At 38.6% G+C, this 25,860-nt stretch overlaps 1 long non-coding RNA gene across 1 annotated transcript in view; it reads right to left on the bottom strand.

Annotated features, from left to right (window-relative positions):
- Positions 1–9,059: 9,059 nt before the first annotated feature.
- Positions 9,060–25,860, bottom strand: part of LOC107000799 (uncharacterized) — a 49,067-nt gene continuing 32,266 nt past the window's right edge. Inside the window, exons 4-5 of the long non-coding RNA XR_013400943.1 lie at positions 22,475–22,640; positions 9,060–9,945 (exon numbers count right to left, since the gene is read on the bottom strand). This is a non-coding gene — a long non-coding RNA (uncharacterized LOC107000799). The remainder of the gene's footprint in view (positions 9,946–22,474; positions 22,641–25,860) is intronic.

Raw genomic sequence — 25,860 nt, 5'->3', positions numbered from 1 at the left:
TATGGAACCAAAAAAGAGCCTGCATTGCCAAGACAGTCCTAAGCAAAAAGAACAAAGCTGGAGGCATTATGCTACCGGACTTCAAACTATACTACAAGGCTACAGTAACCAAAACAGCATGGTACTGGTACCAAAACAGAGCTATAGACCAATGAAACAGAACAGGGGCCTCAGAAATAACACCACACATCTACAACCATCTGATCTTTGACAAACCTGACAAAAACAAATGGGGAAAGGATTCCCTATTTAATAACTGGTGCTGGGAAAAATGGCTACCCATATGTAGAAAGGTAAAACTGGATCCCTTCATTACACCTTACACAAAAATTAATTCAAGATGGATTAAAGACTTAAATGTTAGCCCTAAAACCATAAAAACCCTAGAAGAACATCTAGGGAATACCATTCAGGACATAGGCATGGGCAAGGACTTCATGACTAAAACACCAAAAGCAATGGCAACAAAAGCCAAAATTGCCCAAGATGGCTGAATAGGAACAGCTCCAGCCTCCAGCTCCCAGCGTGAGTGACACAGAAGATGGGTGATTTCTGCATTTTCAACTGAGGTACCCGGTTCATCTCACCGGGGCATGTCAGACAGTTGGCGCTAGTCTGTGGCTGCAGCCCGACCAGTGAGAGCTGAAGCAGGATGAGGCATTGCCTCACCTGGGAAGCACAAGGGGGAAGGGAATTCCTTTTCCTAGCCAAAGGAAATCGAGACACATAACCCCTGGAAAGTCGGGTAACTCCCACCCTAATACTGCACTTTACCAAGGGTCTTAGCAAACGGCACACTAGGAGACTATATCCCACACCTGGCCCAGAGGGTCCCATGCCCAGGGAGCCTCCCTCATTGCTAACACAGCAGTCTGAGATCTAACTGCAAAGCGGCAGCGAGGCTTGGGGAGGGGCGCCCGCCATTGCTGAGGCTTAAATAGGCAAACAAAGCCCCCGGAGAGCTCGAATTGGGTGGAGCCCACTACAGTTCAAGGAGGCCTGACTGCCTCTGTAGACTCCTGCTCTGGGGACAGGGCCTAGCTAAACAAAAAGCAGCAGAAGCCTCGGCAGAGGTAAATACCCCTGTCTGACAGCTTTGAAGAGAGCACTGGATCTCCCAGCATGGAGGTTGAGATCTGAGAACGGACAGACTGCCTGCTCAAGTGGGTCCCTGACCCCTGAGTAGCCTAACTGGGAGACATCACCCACTAGGTGCAGACTGACACCTCACATCTCACATGGTGGGATACACCCCTGAGACGAAGCTTCCAGAGCAAGAATCAGACAGCAACACTTGCTGTTCAGCAATATTCTATCTTCTGCAGCCTTCGCTGCTGATACCCAGGAAAACAGGGTCTGGAGTGGACCTCAAGCAAACTCCAAAAGACCTGCAGCTGAGGGTCCTGACTGTTAGAAGGAAAACTAACAAATAGAAAGGACATCCACATCAAAACCCCATCAGTACATCACCATCATCAAAGACCAAAGGCAGATAAAACCACAAAGATGGGGAAAAAGCAGGGCAGAAAAGCTGGAAATTCAGTAAATCAGAGCACATCTGCTCCTCCAAAGTAATGCAGTTCATCGCCAGCAATGGAACAAAGTTGGACGGAGAATGACTTTGATGAGTTGAGAGAAGAAGGCTTCAGTTGATCAAACTTCTCAGACCTAAAGGAGGAACTACATAACCAGCGTAAAGAAACTGAAAACCTTGAAAAAAGAATGGATGAATGGATAACTAGAATAATCAACACAGAGAAGACCTTAAAAGAACTCATAGAGATGAAAACCATAACATGAGAACTATGTGACAAATGCACAAGCTTCAGTAACTGACTCAATCAACTGGAAGAAAGAGTATCAGCGATTGAAGATCGAATGAATGAAATGAAGTGAGAAGAGAAGTGTAGAGAAAAAAGAGAAAAAAGAAATGAACAAAGCCTCCAAGAAATATGGGATTATGTGAAAAGACCAAATCTACGTCTGATTGGTGTGCCTGAAAGTGATGGAGAAAATGGAACCAAGTTGGAAAATACTCTGCAGGATATCATCCAGGAGAACTTCCCCAACCTAGTAAGGCAGGCCAACATTCAAATTCAGGAAATACAGAGAACACAACAAAGATACTCCTCGAGAAGAGCAATTCCAAGACACATAATTGTCAGATTCACCAAAGTGGAAATGAAGGAAAAAATGTTAAGGGCAGCCAGAGAGAAAGGTCGGGTTACACACAAAGGGAAGCCCATCAGACTAACAGCAGATCTCTTGGCAGAAACTCTACAAGCCAGAAGACAGTGGGGGCCAATATTCAACATTCTTAAAGAAAAGAATTTTCAACCCAGAATTTCATATCCAGCCAAACTAAGTTTCATAAGTGAAGGAGAAATAAAATCCTTTACAGCCAAGCAAATGCTTAGAGATTTTGTCACCACTAGGCCTGCCCTACAAGAGATCCTGAAGGAAGCACTAAACGTGGAAAGGAACAACACATACCAGCCACTGCAAAAACATGTCAAAATGTAAAGTCCATTGATGCTAGGAATAAACTTCATCAACTAGCAAGCAAAATAACCAGCTAATATCATAATGACAGGATCAGGTTCACACATAACAATATTAACCTTAAATGTAAATGGACTAAATGCTCCAATTAAAAGACACAGATGGGCAAATTGGATAAAGAGTCAAGACCCATCAGTTTGCTATATTCAGGAGACCCATTTCACATGCAGAGGCACATATAGGCTCAAAATAAAGGGATGGAGGAAGATCTACCAAGAAAATGGAAAACAAAAAAAAGCAGGGGTTGCAATCTTAGTCTCTGATAAAACAGACTTTAAACCAACAAAGATCAAAAGCGACAAAGAAGGCCATTACATAATGGTAAAGCGATCAATTCATCAGGAAGAGCTAACTATCCTAAATATATATGCACCCAATACAGGAGCACCCAGATTCATAAAGCAAGTCCTTAGAGACTTACAAAGAGACTTAGACTCCCATACAATAGTAATAGAGACTTTAACACCCGTCTGTCAACATTAAACAGATCAACGAGACAGAAAGTTAACAAGGATATCCAGGAATTGAACTCATCTCTGCACCAAGCAGACCTAATAGACATCTACAGAACTCTGCATCCCAGATCAATAGAATATACATTCTTCACAGTACCACATCACACTTACTCCAAAATTGACCACATAGTTGGATGTAAAGCACTCCTCAGCAAATGTAAAAGAACAGAAATTATAACAAACTGTCTCTCAGACCACAGTGAAATCAAACTAGAATTCAGGACTAAGAACTCAATAAAAACCACTCAACTACATGGAAACTGAACAACCTGCTCCTGAATGACTACTGGGTACATAACGAAATGAAGGCAGAAATAAAGATGTTCTTTGAAACCAATAAAAACAAAGATACAACATACCAGAATCTCTGGGACACATTTAAAGCAGTGTGTAGAGGGAAATTTATAGCACTAAATGCCCACAGGAGAAAGCAAGAAGATCTAAAATTGACACCCTAACATCACAATTAAAAGAACTAGAGGAGCAAGAGCAAACACATTCAAAAGCTAGCAGAAGGCAAGAAATAACTAAGATCAGAGCAGAACTGAAGGAGATAGAGACACAAAAACTCTCCAAAAAATCAATGAATCCAGAGGCTGGTTTTTGGAAAAGATCAACAAAATTGATACACCACTAGCAAGATTAATAAAGAAGAAAAGAGAGAAGAATCAAATAGATGCAATAAAAAATGATAAAGGGGATATCACTACCGACCCCACAGACATACAAACCACCATCAGAGAATACTATAAACACCTCTATGCAAATAAACTAGAAAACCTAGAAGAAATGGGTAATTTCCTGGACACTTACACTCTCCCAAGACTAAACCAGGAAGAAGTTGAATACCTGAATACACCAATAGCAGGCTCTGAAATTGAGGCAATAATTAATAGCCTACCAATGAAAAAAAGTCCAGGACCAGAGGGATTCACAGCCGAATTTTACCAGAGGTACAAGGAGGAATTGGTACCATTCCTTCTGAAACTATTCCAATCAATAGAAAAAGAGGGAATCCTCCCTAACTCATTTTATGGGGCCAACATCATCCTGATACCAAAGCCTGACAGAGATACAACAAAAAAAGAGAATTTTAGACCAATATCCCTGATGAACATCGATGCAAAAATCCTCAATAAAATACTGGCAAACCGAATCCAGCAGCACATCAAAAAGCTTATCCACCATGATCAAGTGGGCTTCATCCCTGGGATACAAGGCTGGTTCAACATACGCAAATCAATGAATGTAATCCAGCATATAAACAGAACCAAAGACAAAAACCACATGATTATCTCAATAGAGGCAGAAAAGGCCTTTGACAAAATTCAACAGCCCTTCATGCTAAAAACTTTCAATAAATTCGGTATTGATGGAATGTATCTCAAAATAATAAGAGTTATTTATGGCAAATCCACAGCCAATATCATACTGAATGGGCAAAAACTGGAAGCATTCCCTTTGGAAAACTGGCACAAGACAAGGATGCCCTCTCTCACCACTGCTATTCAACATAGTGTTGGAAGTTCTGGCTAGGGCAATCAAGCAAGAGAAAGAAATAAAGGGTATTCAGTTAGGAAAAGAGGAAGTCAAATTGTCACTGTTTGCAGATGACATGATTGTATATTTAGAAAACCCCATTGTCTCAGCCCAAAATCTCCTTAAGCTGATAAACAACTTCAGCAAAGTCTCAGGATACAAAATCAATGTGCAAAAATCACAAGCATTCTTATACACCAGTAACAGACAGAGAGCCAAATCATGAATGAACTCCCATTCACAATAGCTTCAAAGAGAATAAAATACCTAGGAATACAACTTACAAGGATGTAAAGGACCTCTTCAAGGAGAACTACAAACCACTGCTCAGTGAAATAAAAGAGGACACAAACAAATGGAAGAACATACCATGCTCATGGATAGGAAGAATCAATATTGTGAAAATGGCCATACTGCCCAAGGTAATTTACAGATTCAATGCCATCCCCATCAAGCTAACAATGACTTTCTTCACAGAATTGGAAAAAACTGCTTTAAAGTTCATGTGGAACCAAAAAAGAGCCCAAAACAATCCTAAGCTAAAAGAACAAAGCTGGAGGCATCACGCTACCTGACTTCAAACTGTACTACAAGGCTACAGTAACCAAAACAGCATGGTACTGGTACCAAAACAGAGATATAGACCAATGGAACAGAACAGAACCCTCAGAAATAATACCACACATCTACAGCCATCTGATCTTTGACAAACCTGACAAAAACAAGAACTGGGGAAAGGATTCCCTATTTAATAGCTAGTGCTGGGAAAATTGGCTAGCCATAAGTAGAAAGCTGAAACTGGATCCTTTCCTTACTCCTTATATGAAAATTAATTCAAGATGGATTAGAGACTTAAATGTTAGACCTAAATCCATAAAAACCCTAGAAGAAAACCTAGGTAACACCATTCAGGACATAGGCATGGGCAAGGACTTCATGTCTAAAACACCAAAAGCAAAGGCAACAAAAGCCAAAATTGACAAATGGGATCTAATTAAACTAAAGAGCTTCTGCACAGCAAGAGAAATTACCGTCAGAATGAACAGGGAACCTACAGAATGGGAGAACGTTTTTGCCATCTACTCATCTGACAAAGGGCTAATATCCAGAACCTATAAAGAACTCAATCAAATTTACAAGAAAAAAGCAAACAACCCCATCAAAAAGTGGGCAAAGGATATGAACAGACATTTCTCAAAAGAAGACATTCATACAGCCAACAGACATACGAAAAAATGCTCATCATCACTCGCCATCAGAGAAATGCAAATCAAAACCACAATGAGATACCATCTCACACCAGTTAAAATGGCAATCATTAAAAAGTCAAGAAACAACAGGTGCTGGAGAGGGTGTGGAGAAATAGGAACACTTTTACACTGTTGGTGGGACTGTAAACTAGTTCAATCATTGTGGAAAACAGTGTGACAATTCCTCAAGGATCTAGAACTAGAAATACCATTTGACCCAGCCATCCCATTACTAGGGATATACCCAAAGGATTATGTCATGCTGCTATAAAGACACATGCACATATACATTTATTGTGGCACTATTCACAATAGCAAATACTTGGAATCAACCCAAATGTCCATCAATGACAGACTGGATTAAGAAAATGTGGCACATATACACCATGGAATACTATGCAGCCATTAAAAGGATGATTTCGTGTCCTTTGTAGGGACATGGATGCAGCTGGAAACCATCATTCTCAGCAAACTATCACAAGAACAGAAAACCAAACACTGCATGTTCTCACTCATAGGTGGGAATTGAACAATGAGATCACTTGGACACAGGAAGGGGATCATCACACACTGGGTCCTGTTGTGGGGAGTGGGGGGAAGGGATAGCATTAGGAGATATACCTAATGTAAATGCCAAGTTAATGGGTGCAGCACACCAACATGGCACATGTATACATATGTAACAAACCTGCACGTTGTGCACATGTACCCTAGAACTGAAAGTATGAAAAAAAAAAAAAAAAGCCAAAATTGACAAATGGAATCTAATTAAACTAAAGAGCTTCTGCACAGCAAAAAAAACTACCGTCAGAGTGAACTGGCAACCTACAGGATAGGAGAAAATTTTTACAATCTACCCATCTGACAAAGGGCTAATATCCAGAATCTTAAAGTACTTAAACAAATTTACAAGAAAAAATCAACCCCATCAAAAAGTGGGCAAAGGATATGAACAGACAGTTCTCAAAAGAAGACATTTATGCATCCAACAGACACATGAAAAAATTATCATCATCACTTGCCATCAGAGAAATGCAAATCAAAACCACAATGAGATACCATCTCACACCAGTTAGAATGGCGATCATTAAAAAGTCAGGAAACAACAGGTGCTGGAGAGGGTGTGGAGAAATAGGAATGCTTATACACTATTGGTGGGAGTGTAAAGTAGTTCAACCATTGTGGAAGACAGTGTGGCGATTCCTCAAGGATCTAGTACTAGAAATACCATTTGACCCAGTGATCCCATTACTGGGTATATACCCAAAGGATTATAAATCCTGCTACTATAAAGACACATGCATATGTATGTTTCTTGTGGCAGTATTCATAACAGCAAAGACTTGGAACCAACCCAAACGTCCATCAGTGATAGACTGGATTAAGAAAATATGGCACATATACACCATGGAATACTATGCAGCCATAAAAAAGGATGAGTTCATGTCCTTTGTAGTGACATGGATGAAACTGGAAACCATCCTTCTGAGCAAACTATCACAAGGACAGAAAACCAAACACTGCATCTTCTCACTTATAGGTGAGAATTGAACAGTGAGAGACACAGGGCAGGGAACATTACACACTGGGGCCTGTCATTGGGGTGGGGGGATGGGAGAGGGATAGCATTAGGAGAAATACCTAATATAAATGACGAGTTAATGGTTGCAGCAAACCAACACAGCACATGTATACATATATAACAAACCTGCATGTTGTGCACATGTACCCTAGAACTTAAAGTATAATTTTAAAAAAGGCAAAAAAAAAAAATCTAGATGAAGGTGGCCATAAACTTTGTCAGTTATACTACAATATCTAGAATAAAAAAGGTAGTAGACTGATCCACTGCACTTAATGTCACAGGACTGTGTCTAATGGAGGTATTTCCCTTAAAGAGGTATGTAAGAAACACTGAGTTTAATTAGAGTACAGTGATGAGAATGGGAAAGATCCATGATCATGTTATGTATAATGAGTGGTTAAATAAACAGAGACATTCTGCCCATAGGAACCATGGTTTTAAAAATGTTTAAAGCTGACTTCAATACTTGAGTAATTGTCCTTTGGAAGAGGACCTCTTTTGTCCCATGCAGCCGTAAGTGGTAGAATTTAAACAAAGAAGTGAAAGTTGTAAGAAAAAGGATTTTAAGTCAATATAACGCAAAAATAGAACTAAACAAAGTTGGGACAGGTACTCTCAAGAGGTAGCAGATTCTCTGTCACTAGAGGTGGCCATTTAAACTAGATGACTTTGTGGGAGTGTGATAGGGTTGATTCACAAATATGATTCTTTTCAGTCATGAAGTTCTTTTTGTTTGTTTGCTTGTTTGTTTGCATAGCTCTTTATTAGCCTGGCATGTAAGACTGATCCACTTGTCCAGCTTTCCCTCCCAATATTCATATGTGTCCCTGGTATTTCTCGTATCTACAATTTCCCTGACTTGAAGTTTCCCCTTTTAAAATTTCATGCCATTTTTCAGCGGTCAAATCGTATGTCACTTTTTGAGAAAAATTTCCCTTCTCCCCACTTCAGATACCACCACAAATAGATAGGTTCCATTCCAAAACTGCAGACTTCATTTATGCATTTTAAGTCCCTTATTATTCTGCCCTATGTTATTTGTGTATATTTATTATCTTATGTACTAGCATGTCAGCTTCATGAGGACAGGAATTGTCTCTGTATTGTTAGATCCCCTATAAGACCTAGTATAACAGAATTTTTTTATTTTTTTCAACAAATCTTTTTCTTTAGAATGAAAATACTATACTAACCTCTTAGGGGCCTTCCAACTTAAAAAAAGGTGTATTAATCTGGTCCTAGAACTTATTTCATAATTAATAATACAAAATACCCCATCATCCCCATATTGACTATGTGTACAAATAGTCAGATATACCAATGTCAAACTGGTTCTGTAAGAAAGTGTTTAAAACCAGACTTCAACAGGTAGATAACTCACATGCTGATTGGTAGTAGGATTGCGCCTGTGAATAGCCACTGTACTCTGGCCTGGGCAACATAGTAAGATCCCATCTTAAAAAAAGGGTAGATAACTATTTTTCAAATGCTTTTGCAACATTCCTATTGAGATACTCAGCACACATGTTCCTGATAGAATTTTGAATATTAAAGGAATTGTACATCTGGTTATATTCTTATGAAATTAACTGACACTAAATCAAGTGCTCCACAAAGTTGAAGATAGTATAATTAAGAACATCATCAATGAAGTAAGCAATGAACCCTGGCAAACCTTCACAAGGGGAACATCTTATTGTGATGTATCAGAAATTTTTACCACTCACCTCTACCATTTCTTCCTGAACTTTATAGTCTTACAGAACATTTCCATTGCTGCAGGTTTCTGTTTGGCAAATTGCTGCCAGTGCTCCAGATGTTTTTCAGTATGAATTTTTAGAAACGTGCATTGTACAAAATTCAAAGGAAGGGCTGTTAGAATAGGTTAGATAAAACAAGAAGAAAACCAGAGCAACTGACATTGAAAAATAAGCATGAATTATTCATTTGTTTTAGCTGATTGTTTTTTTTTTTTCTCTCTCTCTCCTCTTCCCATCTGCCTTTAGTTCTCCACTGACTGAAATTAGCAGGGACTAAAAGTCGTATCACAAGTTGACATGCTTAACTGTAGCCTCCAGAAAAATCCAAATGTATTGGAGTCTAACGGCAGTTACATCAGATCAGAAGTAAGAGTTTTCACTCTTGGTGTTTCTTGAGAAGTAAACTTCTGGATCTTTTGACTGTCCGCAATTAAAAGCCCTTTAGAAAAATTCCCAGAGAAAGCTCTTTCATGTGGGTCTGAGGCAGTTGTGGACTTGCCAAGAAAAGGAAGTCCTATGACTTCCTGACCATGTCAGCACTTGGGGATTTAACAAAAAATCAATTATTTCCCACTAGGTACATTTTGGGCTTTCTGCTACTTTGCCCTTTTCTCATGTCCCCTTCCTTCTCCACCTAAACAGAAGAAAGTCAATACAATGTGATTGAAGAACAGTCAGCAGGAAGGTTGAGATTTTTTTTTCCTTTCTTTCTTTTTTCTTTGGGTGCATGCCCCCTAAAGAAATAAAAGAAAGAAAAGAAAAATTTAAGATTAACAAATTGCAACCAGAGTTATGCTGCCTAATTACAGGTCTGATTTCATGCTTTTCTGAGAGATTTATGAAGAGGCTAAAAGATATTAAATTATAGCCCAGTCAGTACCCCTTCTTTCTGGTACCATTAATTAATTAAGAAAAATTTCTAAGTATTAAAAAAGCATGGCTAGACATAATCACATTTTCTGGCATTATAACCTAAAACATGGTTTATAACATTATAAAGTAGGCATTAAGACTTTTTGGTAGAAAAGTTATAATTAACAATAATTTATTGTACATTTCAAATAGCTAGAAGGAAATATTTGTAATATTTCCAACACAAAGAAATGATAAATGTTTAAGGTAATGGATTTACCAACTACCCTGATATAATCATTACACATACAGGTATCAAAATACTAAATGTACCTCCAAAATATGTACAACTATTATATATTGATTAAAAAGTAAATAAATAAATTAAATAAGTCAAAGAAAAGGATTAACTTATTTTGCAGCAATTGTGAAGCATAAGGTGATGGTTGCGTATTGATTTTCTTTCTTTATAAACTTGTATCTTGTGTTCCAAAAGCTTTGTTTTAGAATGGAATCTTCTCTGGGATTAAAAAAAAATTTTATTTTAATTTTTGTGGGTATATGGTAGGTACATATATTTGTGGGGTACATGAGATGATTTGATACAGGCATGCAATGCTTAAAAAACACATGTAAAATGGGGTATCCATCCCCATCGCCTCAAGCATTTATCCTCTGAGTTACAAACAATCCAAATATACTCTTTAAATTATTTTAAAATGTATAATGAAATTATTATTGACTATAGTCAACCTGTTGTGCCATCAAATATTAGGTCTTATTCATTCTTTCTAACTATCTTTTTGTTCACCCATTAACCATCCCTACCTCCCACAACCCCCACCATCCCACTACCCTTCCCAGCCTCTGGTAACTCTACTCTCTAACTTCTAAGATCAACTGTTTTGATTTTTAGATCTCACAAATAAGTGAGAACATGCAATATTTGTCTTTCTATGCTTGGCTTATTTCACTTAGCATAATGATCTCCAGTTCCATCCATGTTGTTGCAAATGACAGGATCTCATTCCTTTTATGGCTGAATAGTACTCCACTATGTATAGTACCACATTTTCTTTGTCCATTCATCTGTTTTTTTTTTTTCTTTTTTTCTTTTTTTTTTTTTTTGAGACGGAGTCTTGCTGTGTCGCCCAGGCTGGAGTGCAGTGGCGCAATCTCGGCTCACTGCAAGCTCCGCCTCCCGGGTTCAAGCCATTCTCCTGCCTCAGCCTCCTGAGTAGCTGGGACCACAGGCGCCCGCCACTGCGCCTGGCTAATTTTTTCTATTTTTAGTAGAGACGGGGTTTCACCATGGTCTCGATCTCCTGACCTTGTGATCCGCCCGCCTCGGCCTCCCAAAGTGCTGGGATTACAGGCGTGAGCCACCGCGCCCGGCCCCATTCATCTGTTGATGGATACTTAGGTTGCTTCCAAATTTTGGCTATTGTGAACAGTGCTCCAACATACATGGGAGTGCAGATATCTCTTTGATATACTAATTTCCTTTCTTTTGGGCATATACTCGGCAGTGGGATTGCTGGATCATATGGTAGCTCTATTTTTATTTTCTTGAGGAATAGCCAAACTGTTGTCCATAGTGGCTGTACTAATCTACATTCCCACCAAAAGTATACCAGGGTTCCCTTTTCTCCACATTCTTACCAGCATTTCTTATTGCCTGTCTTTTGGATAAAAGCCATTTTAACTGAGGTGAGAAGGTATTTCATTGTAGTTTTGGTTTGCATTTCTCTGATGATCAATGATGTTGAGCGTTTTTTCATATGCCTGTTTGCCATTTGTAGGTCTTCTTTTGAGGAATGTCTATTCAAATCTTTTGCCCATTTTTGATCAGATTATTAGACTTTTTCCTATAGAGTTGTTTGAGCTCCTTATATATTCTGGTTATTCATCTCTTGTCAGATGGACAGTTTGCAAATATTCTCTCCCATTCTGTGAGCCATCTCTTCACTTTGTTGATTGTTTCCTTTGCTGTGCAGAAGCTTTTTAACTTGATGTGATCGTATTTGTCCACTTCTGCTTTTGTTGACTGTGCTTCTGGGATATTACTCAAGAAATTTTTGCCCAGACCAATGTCCTGGAGAGTTTCCTCAATGTTTTCTTGTAGTAGTTTCATATTTTAAGATTATAGATTTAAGCCTAATTCATTTTGATTGTGCTTTTGTATATGGTGAGAGATAGGGATATAGTTTCATTATTCTGCATAGGAATATCCAGTTTTCCCAGCACAATTTATTGAAGAGACTGTCTTTTCCCCAGTGTATGTTCTTGGCACCTTTTTCAAAAATGAGTTCACTGTAGGTATGTGGATTTGTTTTTCAATTCTCTATCCTATTCCATTCATCTATGTGTCTGTTTTTATGTCAGTACCATCCTGTTTTGGTTACTATAGCTCTGTAGTATAATTTGAAGTCAGGTAACATGATTCCTCCAGTTTTGTTCTTTTTACTTTGCATAGTTTTGGCTATTCAGGGTCTTTTGTGGTTCCATATAAATTTTAGGGTTGTTTTTTCTATTTTTGTGTAGAATGTCATTGGTATTTTGATAGGGATTACACTGAATCCATAAATGGCTTTGGGTAGCATGGACATTTTAACTATATTTATTCTCCCAATCCATGAACATGGAATATGTTTCCACTTTTTGGTGTCCACTTCTATTTCTTTCATCAGTGTTTCATAGTTTTTGTTATAGCACTCTTTCACTTCTTCAGTTAATGTCTAGGTATTTAATTTTGATTTCTGGCTATTATAAATAGGATTTTTTTAAAATTTCTTTTGCAGATTATTCACTGCTGGCATATGAAAATATTACTGATTTTTGTATGTTAATTTTGTATCCTACAACTTTATTGAATTTATTTAGCAGTTCTGATAGTTTTTTGGTGGCGTCTTTAGATTTTTCCAAATTTAAGATTATATCATCTGCAAACCAGGATAATTTGACTTCTTCCTTTCAAATTTGGATACCCTTCATTTCTTTCTCTTATCTGATTGCTCTAGTTAGGACTTCTTCCAGTACTACGTTAAATAACAGTGGTAAAATACTTGTTGTGTTCCAGATCTTAGAGGAAAGGCTTTTTTATTTTCCCCATTCAGAATGATAGCAGCTGTGGGTCTGTCGTATTTGGCTTTTATTATGTTTAGGTATGTCCCTTCTATACTCAGCTTTTTTAGGGTTTTTATCATGAGGGGATGTTGAATTTTATCAAATGTTTCCTGAGCATCATTGAAATGATCTTTTTTTTTTTTCCTTTCATTCTATTGATATGATGTATCACATTGATTGATATGAAAATGTTGAACCATCCTTGTATCCTAGGGATAAATCCCACTTGGTCATGATGAGAGATCTTTTAAATGTGTTGTTGAAGTTGGTTTGCTGACATTTTGTTGAGGACTTTTGCATCAATATTTGTCAGAGATATTGGCCTGTAGTTTTCATTTTTTAATGTGTCTTTGCCTAGCGAAGACACAGTAGTAATTAATAATACTGGCCTCGTAGAATGAGTTTGGAAGTTTTCCCTCCTCCATTTTTCAGAATAGTTTGAGTAGGATTGGTATTAGTTCTTCTTTAAGTTTTTGATAGAATTCATCAATGAAGCTGTTGGGTTCTGAGCTTTTCTTTACTGGGAGACATTTTTTTTTTAATGGCTTCAACCTTATTACTTGTTATTGATGTATTCAAGTTTTGGATTTCTTTCTGGCTCGATCCTGGAAGGTTACATATGTCCAGTAACTTGTCCATTTCTTCTAGATATTTCAATTTATTGGTATATAGTTGCTCATAGTAACTACTAATGATTTTTTTTTGTTTCTGCAGTATCAATGTTAATGTTTCCTTTTTCATCTCTGACTTAATTTATTTGGATCTTCTCTTTTTTTCTTAGTCTGGCTAAAGGCCTGTCAATTTTGTTTAACTTTTCAAAAAAACAACTTTTTGATTTATTAATTTTTTGTATTGTTTTCTTTTCAATTTCATTTGTTTCTGCTCTGATCTTTATTATTTCTTTTCCTGTACTAATTTTGGGTTTGGTTTGCTCTTACTTTTCTAGTTCTTTAAGATGCATCATTGGACTGGTTATTTGAAAATTTTCTTCTTTTTTTGATGTAGGCACTTATAGCTAAAAAAAATTCCCTCTTAGTGCTATATTCCATAGGTTTTTGTATATGTGTTTCTATTATTTGTTTCAAGAAATTTTTCAATTTTCTTTTTAATTTCTTCGTTGACCCACTGGTCATTCAGGAGCATATTGCTTAATTTCTATGTTGTATTAGTCTGTTCTCATGCTGCTAATAAAGACATACCCGACACTGGATAATTTATAAAGGAAACATGTTTAATGGCCTCACATTTCCACATGGTTGGGGAGGCCTCACAATCATAGCAGAAGACAAAGGAATGGCAAAGGTTGTCTTACATGGTGGCAGGCAAGAGAGCATGTGTAGGGGAACTCCCTTTATAAAACCATCAGATCTCCTGAGATTTATTCACTATCACAAGAACAGTATGAGAAAAACCCACCTCCATGATTCAATTACTTCCCACCCAGTTCCTCCCACGACACGTGGGGATTATTACAATTCAAGGTGAGACTTGGGTGGGGACACACAGCCAAACCATATCACATGTATTTGTATAGTTTCCAAAATTTCTCTTATCATTAATTTATAGTTTTATTCCATTGTGATCATAGAAGATGCTAGACATTGTTTCATTTTTTTTTGAAAGTTTTAAGATTTGTCTTGTGACTTAACATATGATCTATCCATGAGAATGATCCATGTGCTGAAGAAAAGAATGTCTATTCTGCAGCCATTGGGTGAAAAGTTCTGTAAATATTTATTAGATCCTTTTGGTCTACAGTGTATATCAAGTCTGATATTTATTTGTCAATTTTATGTCTGGAAGTTCTGTCCAATGTTGAAAGTGGGGTGAAATCTCCAGCTATTATTGTATTGGAGTCTCTCTCTCTCTTTATCTGTAATAATATTTGCTTTGTATATGTGGGTGCTTCAGTTTTGAGAGAATATATATTTTAAATTGTTATAAACTCTTGCTGAATTGATCACTTTATATAGTGACCTTCTTTGTCTCCTCTTATAGATTTTGTCATGAAATCTATTTTGTCTGATATAAATATAGCTCTGCCTGCTCTTCTCTTGGTTTCCATTGGCATGGAATGTCTTTTTCCATCCCTTCATTTTTAGTCTATGTGTGTTTTTATACGTGAAGTGTGTTTCAGCCACTCTGTGTCTTTTGATTGGAGAGTTTAGTCCATTTACATTCAATATTATTATTTATAACTAAGAACTGACTTCTGCCATTTTATGTGTTTTTTGGTTTTTTTTGTGGTCTTTTCGTGCTTTCTTTCCTTTCTGTCTTCCTTTTAATGAAGATTATTTTCTCTGGTGATATGATTTAGTTTCTTGCTTTTTATTTTTTGTGTATCCATTATCTGTGTTTTGAGATTATCATGAGGCTTGCACATACTATCTTATAACCTATTATTTTAAGCTGATAACAACTTAACGCTGTTGTATAAACAACCTAACAAGTAAAAAGAAAACTAATAAAGACTCTGTTCCTTAACTATGTCCCCAATTTTTTCACATTTTGTTTTCTATTTACATTTATTGTACTGTCTATGTTTTGAAAAGTTGTAGTTATTATTTTGAATTGCTCCGTCCTTTAGTCCTTCTGTGTAAGAGTAGCTTAAACGCCACTGTTACAGTGTTAGAATGTTCTGTGTTTTTCTGTATATTTGCTATTACCAATGAGTTTTGTATCTTCAGATGATTTCTTTTTGATCATCAAAATCCTTTCTTTCTATTGAAGTACTCCCTTTAGCATTTCTTGCAGGACAGATCTGGTGTTGAAATCCCTCAGCTTTTGATTGTCTGGAACAGCCTTTATTTCTCCTTCATGTTTGAGGAATATTTTTGCTGGATATACTATTCTACTGTAAATGTGGCATAAAGGAATGCTGGATTTTGTTGAATGCTTTTACTGGGTCTATTGAGATGATCATGTATTTTTTTGTTTTTAATTATGTTTATGTGGTGTATCGTATTTACTGACTTGCAAATGTTAAACCATCCCTGTATCCCTGCTATGAAACCCCACTTGATCATGGTGGATTATCTTTTTGATATGTTGTTGGATTTGGTTAGCTAGTATTTTGTTAAGGATTTTGCATCTATATTTGTCAGGGATATTGGTCTGTAGTTTTATTTTTTGGTTATGTCCTTTCCTGGTTCTGTTATTAGGGTGATACTGCTTCATAGAATGATTTAGGGAGGATTCCCTCTTTTTCCATCTTGTGGAAGTGTCAATAGGATTGGTACCAATTCTTATTTGAATGTCGGGAGAATTATGCTGGTCCAGGACCTTTTTTTGTGGGTAATTTTAAAATTACCATTTCAATCTCACGCTTGTTACTTGTCTGTTCAGGGTATCTAATTCTTCCAGATTGAAGCTAGGAGGGTTTTATCTGTCCAGAAAATTATCCATCTCCTCTAGGTTTTCTAGGTTTATGCATGTAAAGATATTCATAGTAACCTTGAATGATCTTTTGTATTTCTGTGGTGTCAGTTGTAATATCTCCCATTTCCTTTCTAATTGAGCTTATTTGGATTTTCTCTCTTCTTTTCTTGGTTAATCTTGCTAATGTTCTATCAATTTTTATTTTTCTTTTCAAAGAACCAGCTTTCTGTTTCATTTGTCTTTTGTATGTTTTTGTTGCTGTTGTTTCAGTTTCATTTAGTTTTGCTCTGATCTGGGTTATTTCCTTTCTTCTGCTGGGTTTGGGTTTGGCTTGCTCTTGTTTCTGTAGTTCCTTGAGATGTGACCTTGGATTATCTGTGCTCTTTCAAACCTTTTGATGTAAGCATTTAGGGCTATGAACTTTCCTCTTAGCACTGCCTTTGCTGTGTCCCAGAGATTTTGATAGGTTGTGTCACAATTGTCATTCAGTTCAAATAATTTTTTAATTTCCATCTTTATTTCATTTTTGACCCAATGATCATTAAGGAACAGATTATTTAATTTCCATGTATTTGCATGGTTTTGAAGGTTCCATTTGGAGCTGATTTCCAGTTGTATTCCACTGTGGTCTGAGAGAGTGCTTGACACAATTTTAATTTTTTAAAATTTATTGAGGCTCATTTTGTGGCTTATCATATAGTCTATCTTGGAGAAAGTTTCATGTGCTTTTGGATAGAATGTATTTTCTGTGGTTGTTGGGTCAAATATTCTCTATACATCTGTTAAGTTCATTTTTTTCAGGGTGTAGTTTAAATCCATGGTTTTTTGTTGACTTTCTGTTTTGATGAGCTGTCTAGTACTGTCAGTGGAGTAGTGAATTCCCCCACTATTATTGTGTCACCGTCTATCTCATTTCCTAGGTCTCTTAGTAATTGTTTTATAAATTTGGGAGCTCCAGTTTTAGATGCATATATTTATTTAGGATTGTGATATTTTCCTGTTGGACAAGGCCTTTTATCATTATACAATGTCCCTGTTTGTCTTTTTTAACTGCTGCTGCTTTAAAGTTTGTTTTGTCTGATATAAGAATAGTACACCTGCTAGCTTTTGGTGCCCATTTGCATGGAATGCCTTTTTCTACCATTTTACCTTAAGTTTATGTACCTCCTTATGTGTTAGGTGAGTCTCTTGAAGGCAGCAGATAGTTGTTTGGTGAATTTTTATCCATTCTGCAATTATGAGTCTTTTAAGTGGAACATTTAGGCCATTTACATTCAATGTTAGTATTGAGATGTGAGGTGCCATTCTATTCACCATGCTATTTGTTGTCTGTATGCCTTGTTTTTTTTTTATTATTGTATTTTTGTTTTATAGGTCCTGCGACATTTATGCTTTAAAGATGTTCTGTTTGGACATGTTTCCAAGATTTGTTTCAAGATTTAGAGCTTTTTTTAATCAGTTCTTGTAGTGTTGGTGTGGTAGTGGCAAATTCTGTCAACATTTGGTTGTCTGAAAAAGACTATGTTTCCTTCATATATGATCCTTAGTTTCACTGGATACAAAATTCTTGGCTGATAATTGTTTTGTTTGAGGAGGCTGAAGATAGGGCCCCAATCCCTTCTAGCTCATAGGGTTTCTGCTGAGAAATCTAATGTTAATTGGATAGGTTGTCCTTTATAGGATACCTGGTGCTTTTGCCTCACAGTTCTTAAGATTCTTCCCTTTATCTTAACTTTAGATAACTTGATGACAATGTGCGTAGGCAATTATCTTTTTGCAGTGAATTTCCCAGGTGTTCTTTGAGCTTCTTGTATTTGGATGTTTAGGTCCTAGCAAGGCTGAGGACGTTTTCCTTGATTATTCCCCAAGTATGTTTTCCAAACTTTTAGATTTCTCTTCTTCCTCAGGAACGCAAATTATTGTTAGGTTTGGTCGTTTAACATAATCCCAGACTTCTTGGAGGGTTTGTTCATATTTTCTTATTCTTTTTTCTTTGTCTTTGTTAGATTGGGTTAATTTAAAGACTTTGTCTTTGAGCTCTGAAGTTCTCTCTTTGGCTGTTCAATTCTATTTTAGAGACTTTCCAGAGCATTTTGCATTTCTATAAGTGTTGTCCATTGTTTCCTGATGTTTTGATTGTTTTTTGTTTATGCTATTTATTTCATCAAATATTTCTCCCTTCACTTCTTGTATCTTTCTTTTTTTTCCTTAGATTGGACTTTGCCTTTCTCTGGTGCCTCCCTGATTAACTTAATAACTAACCCGAATTCTTTTCCAGGTAAATCAGGGATTTCTTCTTGGTTTGGATCCATTGCTGGTGAGCTAGAGTAATTTTTAGGTGGTGTTAAACAACCTCATTTTGTCATATTACCAGAGTTGGTTTTCTGGTTCCTTCTCATTTGGGTAGGCTGTGTCTTTGCGAAGGTCTAGGGCTCAAGACTGTTCAGATTCTTTTGTCCCATGGGATGGTCCCTTGATGTAGTACTCTCCCCCTTTTCTTAGGGATATGGCTTCCTGAGAGCTGATCTGTAGTGATTGTTATCTCTCTTCTGGATCTAGCCACCTAGCAAATCTACAAGGCTCCAGGCTGGTACTGGGAGTTGTCTGCACAAAGTCCTGTGATGTAAACCATCTGTGGATCTCTCAGCCATGGATGCCAGCACCTGTTCTGGTGGAGGTGGCAGGAGAGGAAAATGTACTCTGTGAGGGTCCATGGCTTTGGTTGCTTAATGTACTATTTTTCTGCTGGTTGGCCTCATGCCAGGATTGGAGCTTTCAGTAGAGCATTAGCTATAGTAGTATGGCGGTAGGTGGGGCCCTAGAACTCCCAGGAGTATATGCCCTTTGTCTTCAGTTACCAGGGTGGGTAGGGAAGGACCATTAGGTGGGGGCAGGGTGAGGCGTGTCTGAGCTCAGACTCTCCTTGGGTGGGTCTTGCTGCAGCTGCTGTGGGGGGTGGGGGTGAGATTCTCAGGTTAATGGAGTTATGTTCCTAGGAGGATTATAACTGCCTTTACTGTGTCATGCAGGTTGTCATGGAAGTGGGAGAAAGCTGGCAGTAACAGGCCTCACTAAGCTCCCATGCAACCCAAAGGGCTGGTCTCACTCCCACTGTGGCCCCACCCCTACAATGGCACCAAGGCTGTTTTCAGGCAGTGGGCGAGCAGGGCTGAGAACTTGCCCCAGGCTACCCACTTTGCAGCTGCAAAACCAAGTAGGATGTTTGTTCTTCCCAGGCCTGTGGAGTCTGCACACTGGATTCATATCCTTCCCTGAGTTCTGGCCAGGAGACTTCTCAATCAGTTCAAACTGTTACAAAGTTCAGCTAGAGGTCTCCTTCTCCCTGTGGCCTTTTTCCAGTGCCTCTGACTGCCCTCCACAAGGACCCCTGTGAGGCAGAGCAGAAATGGTTGCCAGGGTACCCAGTGAGTCCACAGGGCTTTTCCCACTGCTTCCTCTACCCTTGTATTTTGCTTGGCTCTCTAAATTGATTCAACTTAAGGTAAGGTCAGAATTTTCTGCCATAATCTATACCTTCAGGTTTCCTAGTGGGAGTGTGTGTTCCAGGGTAAATGATCTCCCTTTGCCACTTCCACAGTTTGGGCACTCACAGTATTTGGGGTGTGTCCCGAGTCCTGCAGGAGCAATCTGCTTCCTTCAGAGGGTCTGTGGGCTCTCTTGGCTTTCCTAATGTATGTCTGCAGTCATTCTGGAGCAATAGTTCACGATGCGAGCCTCCACATGCTGCTCTGTCCATTCAAGTGGGAGCTGCAGTCTAGTTCTGTCTCCTGTCCACCATGATCCTCTCCTTCTGATATCATGTTTTTCTGGATGATGTTGATCCTTGCAGATATTCTTCAGTGTCTGGGCACTGAAGACTTAGGTGTTCTTTGTAATCTTCTCACTCTAGGCTTGTTTGTACCTGTCCTTCTTGGGAAGGCTTTCTAGATATTTAAGAGAACTTAGGTGTTATAACCTAAGCTGTATCTGCTTTAGGAGACACCACAAGCTCAATAGTTCTGAGGTTCTTGCAGACTCATAGAGGTACTACTTTAATGGCCTTGGACAAGATCTGGAAGAATTATCTGGATTACCAAGCAGATTATTGTTCTCTTCCCTCACTTTCTCCCAAATAAATAGAGTTTCTCTCTCTCTCTCTCTCTCTCTCTCTCTCTCTCTCTCTCTCTCTGTTCTGAGCCATTAGGAGCTGGGGGTGATATGACAGAAGCACCCCTGTGGCCACTATCACTAGGAGTGTGCTGGGTCACACCTGAAGCCAGTACACAGCTGGGTCTTGCCTAAGGCTTGCTGTAACCACTCCCTGGTTATGCCCTATATTTGCTAAAGGCCCCAGAGCTTTATAAAAGCAGGTGGTAAGTCCAGCCAGGCCTGTGTCCTTCCCTTCATGGTGACAAGTTTCCCCAGGCCCTGGGCATGTCCAGAGGTGCCATCCAGGAGCCAGGGACTAGAATCAAAAATCTTAGAAGTCTATCCAGTGTTTTGTTGTATTGTTCTGCAGCTGAGCTGGCACTCAAACCACAAGACACAGTCCTTCCGCCTCTTCCACCCCCTTTCCAAAGGCAGAGGAGCCTCACCCTGTGGCCACCACCACCACAGGCCCACATGGAGTACTGCTGTTAAAGCCCAAGGGCTCTTCAGCCACCTTGTGGTGAATGCTGCCTTCCAGTGCAGTGCTAGTGGTGCTAGACACAGGGGTGCTTATGTCATACCACCCCCAGTTCCACGTGGCTCAGGACAGAGTGAGACACTCCATTCATTTGGGAAAAAGGAAGGGAAGAAAACAAGAATCTTTGCCTGGTAACCCCCTCTGGCCTAGGGCAGGTCCAGAAATGCCATCCAAGAGCCACGTCCTGAAATCTGGGACCCCAAGAGCCTGCTTGGTGCTCTACCCTGTTGTGACTGAGCTCTTACCTGGAGTACAAGACAAAGTCTCCTTTGCTCTTCCCTTCACTTTTCTCAAGTAGAAGGAGTCTCACTCTGTAGCCATTACAGCATGTGCTAAGTCTTACTGTAGCCAGCCAGTGTTAGAGTCTTACTCAAGGACCTCAACATAGTACCTGGGTATTGCTGCTGATTATTCAGGGCCCAAGGGCTCTTCAGTTAGCAAATGATGAATTTTTCCAGGGTTAGGTTCTTCCCTTCAATACAGCAGATTCTCTTCTGGTCCAGGGTCCTCCCTTTCCTAGAGCTAAGTCCTGGAAAGGGGGCCTCACAACTCTGACTGGTGCTCTATCCTGCTGTGGGCTGAGTTGCCTATCACAGCTCTATCCTGCTGTGACTGACATTCAAGATGCCAAAGTCTTCCATACTCTTCCCTCTCCTCTCCTCAAGCTGAGGCAAGGGGTCTCTTTTTAAGCCACAAGCTATGCAGCCTGGGGCTAAGGAAGGGGTGATGCCAACACTTCCTTAGACACCTGGCTGGTGTCTCAGTAGGTCACATGACCCCCTAGTCCACTGGCTCTGGGCCCAGTCTAGCACTAGGACTCACCTAGGAGTTGCAGTCTCTGTGGCCTAGACTGTCTTTCAAGTGTATTAAGGGCCTCAGAGTACTTTAGCCTGCAGTGGCAAGGTTTTTGGGAACTCAAGTTCGGACTGCTGAGATGGGAAATTCCTCTCTGGCTAGGGCTGCTTTAAATGCTCTCTCCATGGGTGGGCACCAATAGAGTTGGTCCTTTTTTTTCTGTTGTAATAAGGCAACACTGAGTTCAATGCCTCACAAATGCTGTGATCTGCTTCTCTCATGCACGCTGAAACACTCTCCTCACCACACTGCTGCTGCCAGGAAGTGGGGGATGGTTGGTGTCGGTGATGAAAGACTGTTTTTCCTAGCTTTTCAGTGCCTCTTTCAGCAATATCAACTTAGAAGCAAGCACTGTGTGTACTCACCTGATTTTTGGTTCTTATACAGGTGCTTCTTTTGTGTATAGCATGTAGATAGTTGTTAAACTGGTGTCTTTGTAGGGGGCATGATTGGTGGAGACTTCTCTTCCACTGTCTTGCTCTGCCCCTTCTCTGGGATTGTAATTCCCACAAATGTGCCAACTCCCTGTACCTAGTAAACGGGGTGAGACAGGTGGTGGCTACTTCAAGCTCAGCCTTGGTGGATAATTCTTTTTCTGCAAATGCAGATACTCACAGAGTAACTGGTTCTAAGAGATCTACACAATGAATAATTAAGTTGTACCATCTACACTCTCTTCAGCCTACTTTGTAGACAAGAAAGCATTTTTATAGTTATTCTGTGGAGAATATTTGTACAATGAAGATTTTAAATCTTATCATCCCTTCCTGGAAATTTGGCTGGTCTGGAGCATCAAAACAATAATCAAATTCCTAATTTTTAATGTAAAAAATATAAGATGAAATAGATAACATATTGAGAAAAGTATATGTAAAGTATGTGTAATTTTAAAACAAGTAAAATGAGCAAACTCATACCTACCACACAGCTTAAGAAACAAAACAAATACAGAATTAACTACGTCTTGAAGTTACCTGTGTCTCCCTCCATCCCCAATCCCAGCCCCTATAAAAGGCAATCTCAGCCATTATCCTGAATTTTCTATTTATCAATTCCTTGCTTTCCTTTGCAGTTTTACCCTGTTGTGTGTATCCCTAATGTGTATATATATGTGTGCATATAATTTTGTAAGTTTTTAATTTTATGTAAAACATAATATTTTTTCCCAATGACTTTTCTTTAACACGTGTATGAGATTCATTCATGTAGGTGTGTGCAACTCTAATTAAGTTATTTCTGATTGTTATATACATAGACATTCTTTCTCCTATTGATGAACATTTGGGTTGTTTCCAGAACTTTGCTATAATAAATGATGTTGCTATGAACATCATTGTACATGTACCTTGGACAGTAATGGCTGGGTTATGGGTATCTATGTCTCCAGCTCTGTTAGATAATCCCTAGTTGTTTTCTAATTTGGCTTCTAGCAACGTAAGAGTTTCTGTTCCTCTACAGCCTTACTAAGACTTGATGTCATCTTATTGTGACTTTTAAAACATATTTTATGAGTATTAAATAGTACCCCATTGTGATTTTAATTTGAATTTCCCTGGCTACTAATAATGTTGAGCATGTTTCCTACATTTAATGCACATTGAGTTCTGATTTTTTTCCTATTTTCTTCTGAGTATTTGACTTTTACTTATTGATATATAGGCATTCCTCCCTTTTTAATTGTGAAATAATGTACAAAAATACATAAAACATCTATGTACAGTTTAATAAACAATTTAAAGGAAATATCTGTGTAAGGACAACCTAAGACAAGAAATAAATATTTCCAGGACCTTGGAAACCCCACATGTTTTGCTAATTCAGTCCCATCTTTTGCTCTAGAAGGAATCATTACCTTGATTTTTTTTTTGACAATCGCTTTTTTGATAGTTTTACTATGTATACATCCCTGAAAAATATAGTTTAATGCGGTCCATTTTGAACTATATATTATTTTTATACTTTTGGTGTTTACTTCTTTACATCAATATTATACTTGTGAAACTTAGCATGATTTCATAACTCATCTTAAAGTGTCCAGAATTTGTGGTCCGTCTTATTTTAGCCCTACAGCTCAGCTTGGCCTATAACTCAGATTTACATGGGATTATCTGAGTTGAAATTTAAATAAACTTAAAACAAACTAATACTCATCTAATTCCACTTATGTCTTCCATTTTACTCCAATTTACAAATCTCTCCATGTTAATTCCAGATGAGTTGGGAGATTTGATTAAATTTCTAGTGAGTTGTTATGGTAGCAGATCTATTTTTGTTCTATTGCTACCTTATTCCTGAACATTTTCCATTTAGTATAATCAGTAATTAACTTTTATATACCCACACTTCACATTTACTATCTCTGAGCCATGGCCAGTTCTTTTATTTTCTTTTTTCCTTAATACCAGTAGCCTAACTATGTACCTTAGAAGAACTTCCGGTTCTTAGTATGAAACAACTAGATAAGTTATAAGTAAACAAATTTGCTGCCCAAGACCATGGTGCTTGGTAAATATTAATAATTAGAGCCCAAGGACATTGCCAATTATGTATAAGTGAGTTAATTTTTTAAAAAAATTTACTGATATTCACCTAGCTTTCTTGTTTCTGATCTTTCCTAAAATACCCTCTGAATTTAATTCATATTACTTCAGTTCAACAAACAATTATTGAGGGCCTAGGCAATATGCCCTCCCTTAACCATTAAAAAGGAAGAAAGAAGAAAAAAAATAGTGATTTCTTCTTCAATGGATTCATCGTCGATATAGTTGGATGCCCTCTCCAAATCTCTTGTTGGGATGTAATCCCCAGTGTTGAAGGTGGGGCCCGTTGGGAGGTGACTGGATCATGGGGGGCAGATTTCTCACGAGTGGTTTAGCACCATCCCGTTGGTGCTGTCCTCACAAGAGTGAGTGAGTTATCATGAGATCTGGTTGTTTAAAAATGTGTGGCACCCTCCCACCTCTCTCTTGCTCCTGCTCTCGCCATATGATATGCCTGCTCCTGCTTCCCTTTCTGCTGTGAGCAAAAGCTCCCTGAGGCCTCCCTGGAAGCTGAGCAGATATTGGCACCATGCTTCTTGCACAGCTTGCAGAACAGTGAGTCAATTAGACGTCTTTTCCTTACAAATTACCCAGCCTCCAGTATTTCTTTATAGTAATAATAGAACGAACTGACACAGAAAATAGTCCAGGAAGAAGACATATGTATAGACAACATAGGGTACAAGGGCAATAATAGAAGCAAGAACAGGTGAAAATCACATAGAGGCGAGAGAAATTCACTCTATTAGAGTTCTGTGTGTTAAGAAATGACATCACAGAAGAAGGAGCCATCCAAGATGGTTTTAAAAGATTGAATAGAAACTTTCCAGCCAAGAGAAACAGGATGGGCAAAAGCCAGAGCTTACAGTGGGTTAAGGGAACTACATGTGGTTCAATGCTGCTGGAGCTTTAATCACAAGGGGAAGCCTGAAGAGAGAGGAAGCCACAGGGAAGTCTTAAGTCAGGTCACAAAGGGCATGCTATGTGGTTTGTCAAGGAATTTGTGTTTTAGGAATATAACCTTCAAGATGTTGTGGAATTTAGATCACTAGCTGTACAGTCAGTGTTAGGATTGGCTTGACTGACAGTAACTCACTGCTTAAAAAAGCTAGTCCAGAGATCCAGTTCACCATCATATGGGAGACTCAGTCCCTTCCTATATTGTTGCTTGCCATGTCAGTCCCAATCTAATGTCTAGGAGGGCAGTATCC

The sequence above is a fragment of the Macaca mulatta genome, chromosome 11 (assembly GCF_049350105.2).
Source record: "Macaca mulatta isolate MMU2019108-1 chromosome 11, T2T-MMU8v2.0, whole genome shotgun sequence".
NCBI classification, from domain to species: Eukaryota; Metazoa; Chordata; class Mammalia; order Primates; family Cercopithecidae; genus Macaca; species Macaca mulatta.
The sequence above is the reverse complement of the archived record's forward strand: the minus strand, read 5'-3'. Positions and strand labels throughout refer to the sequence as shown.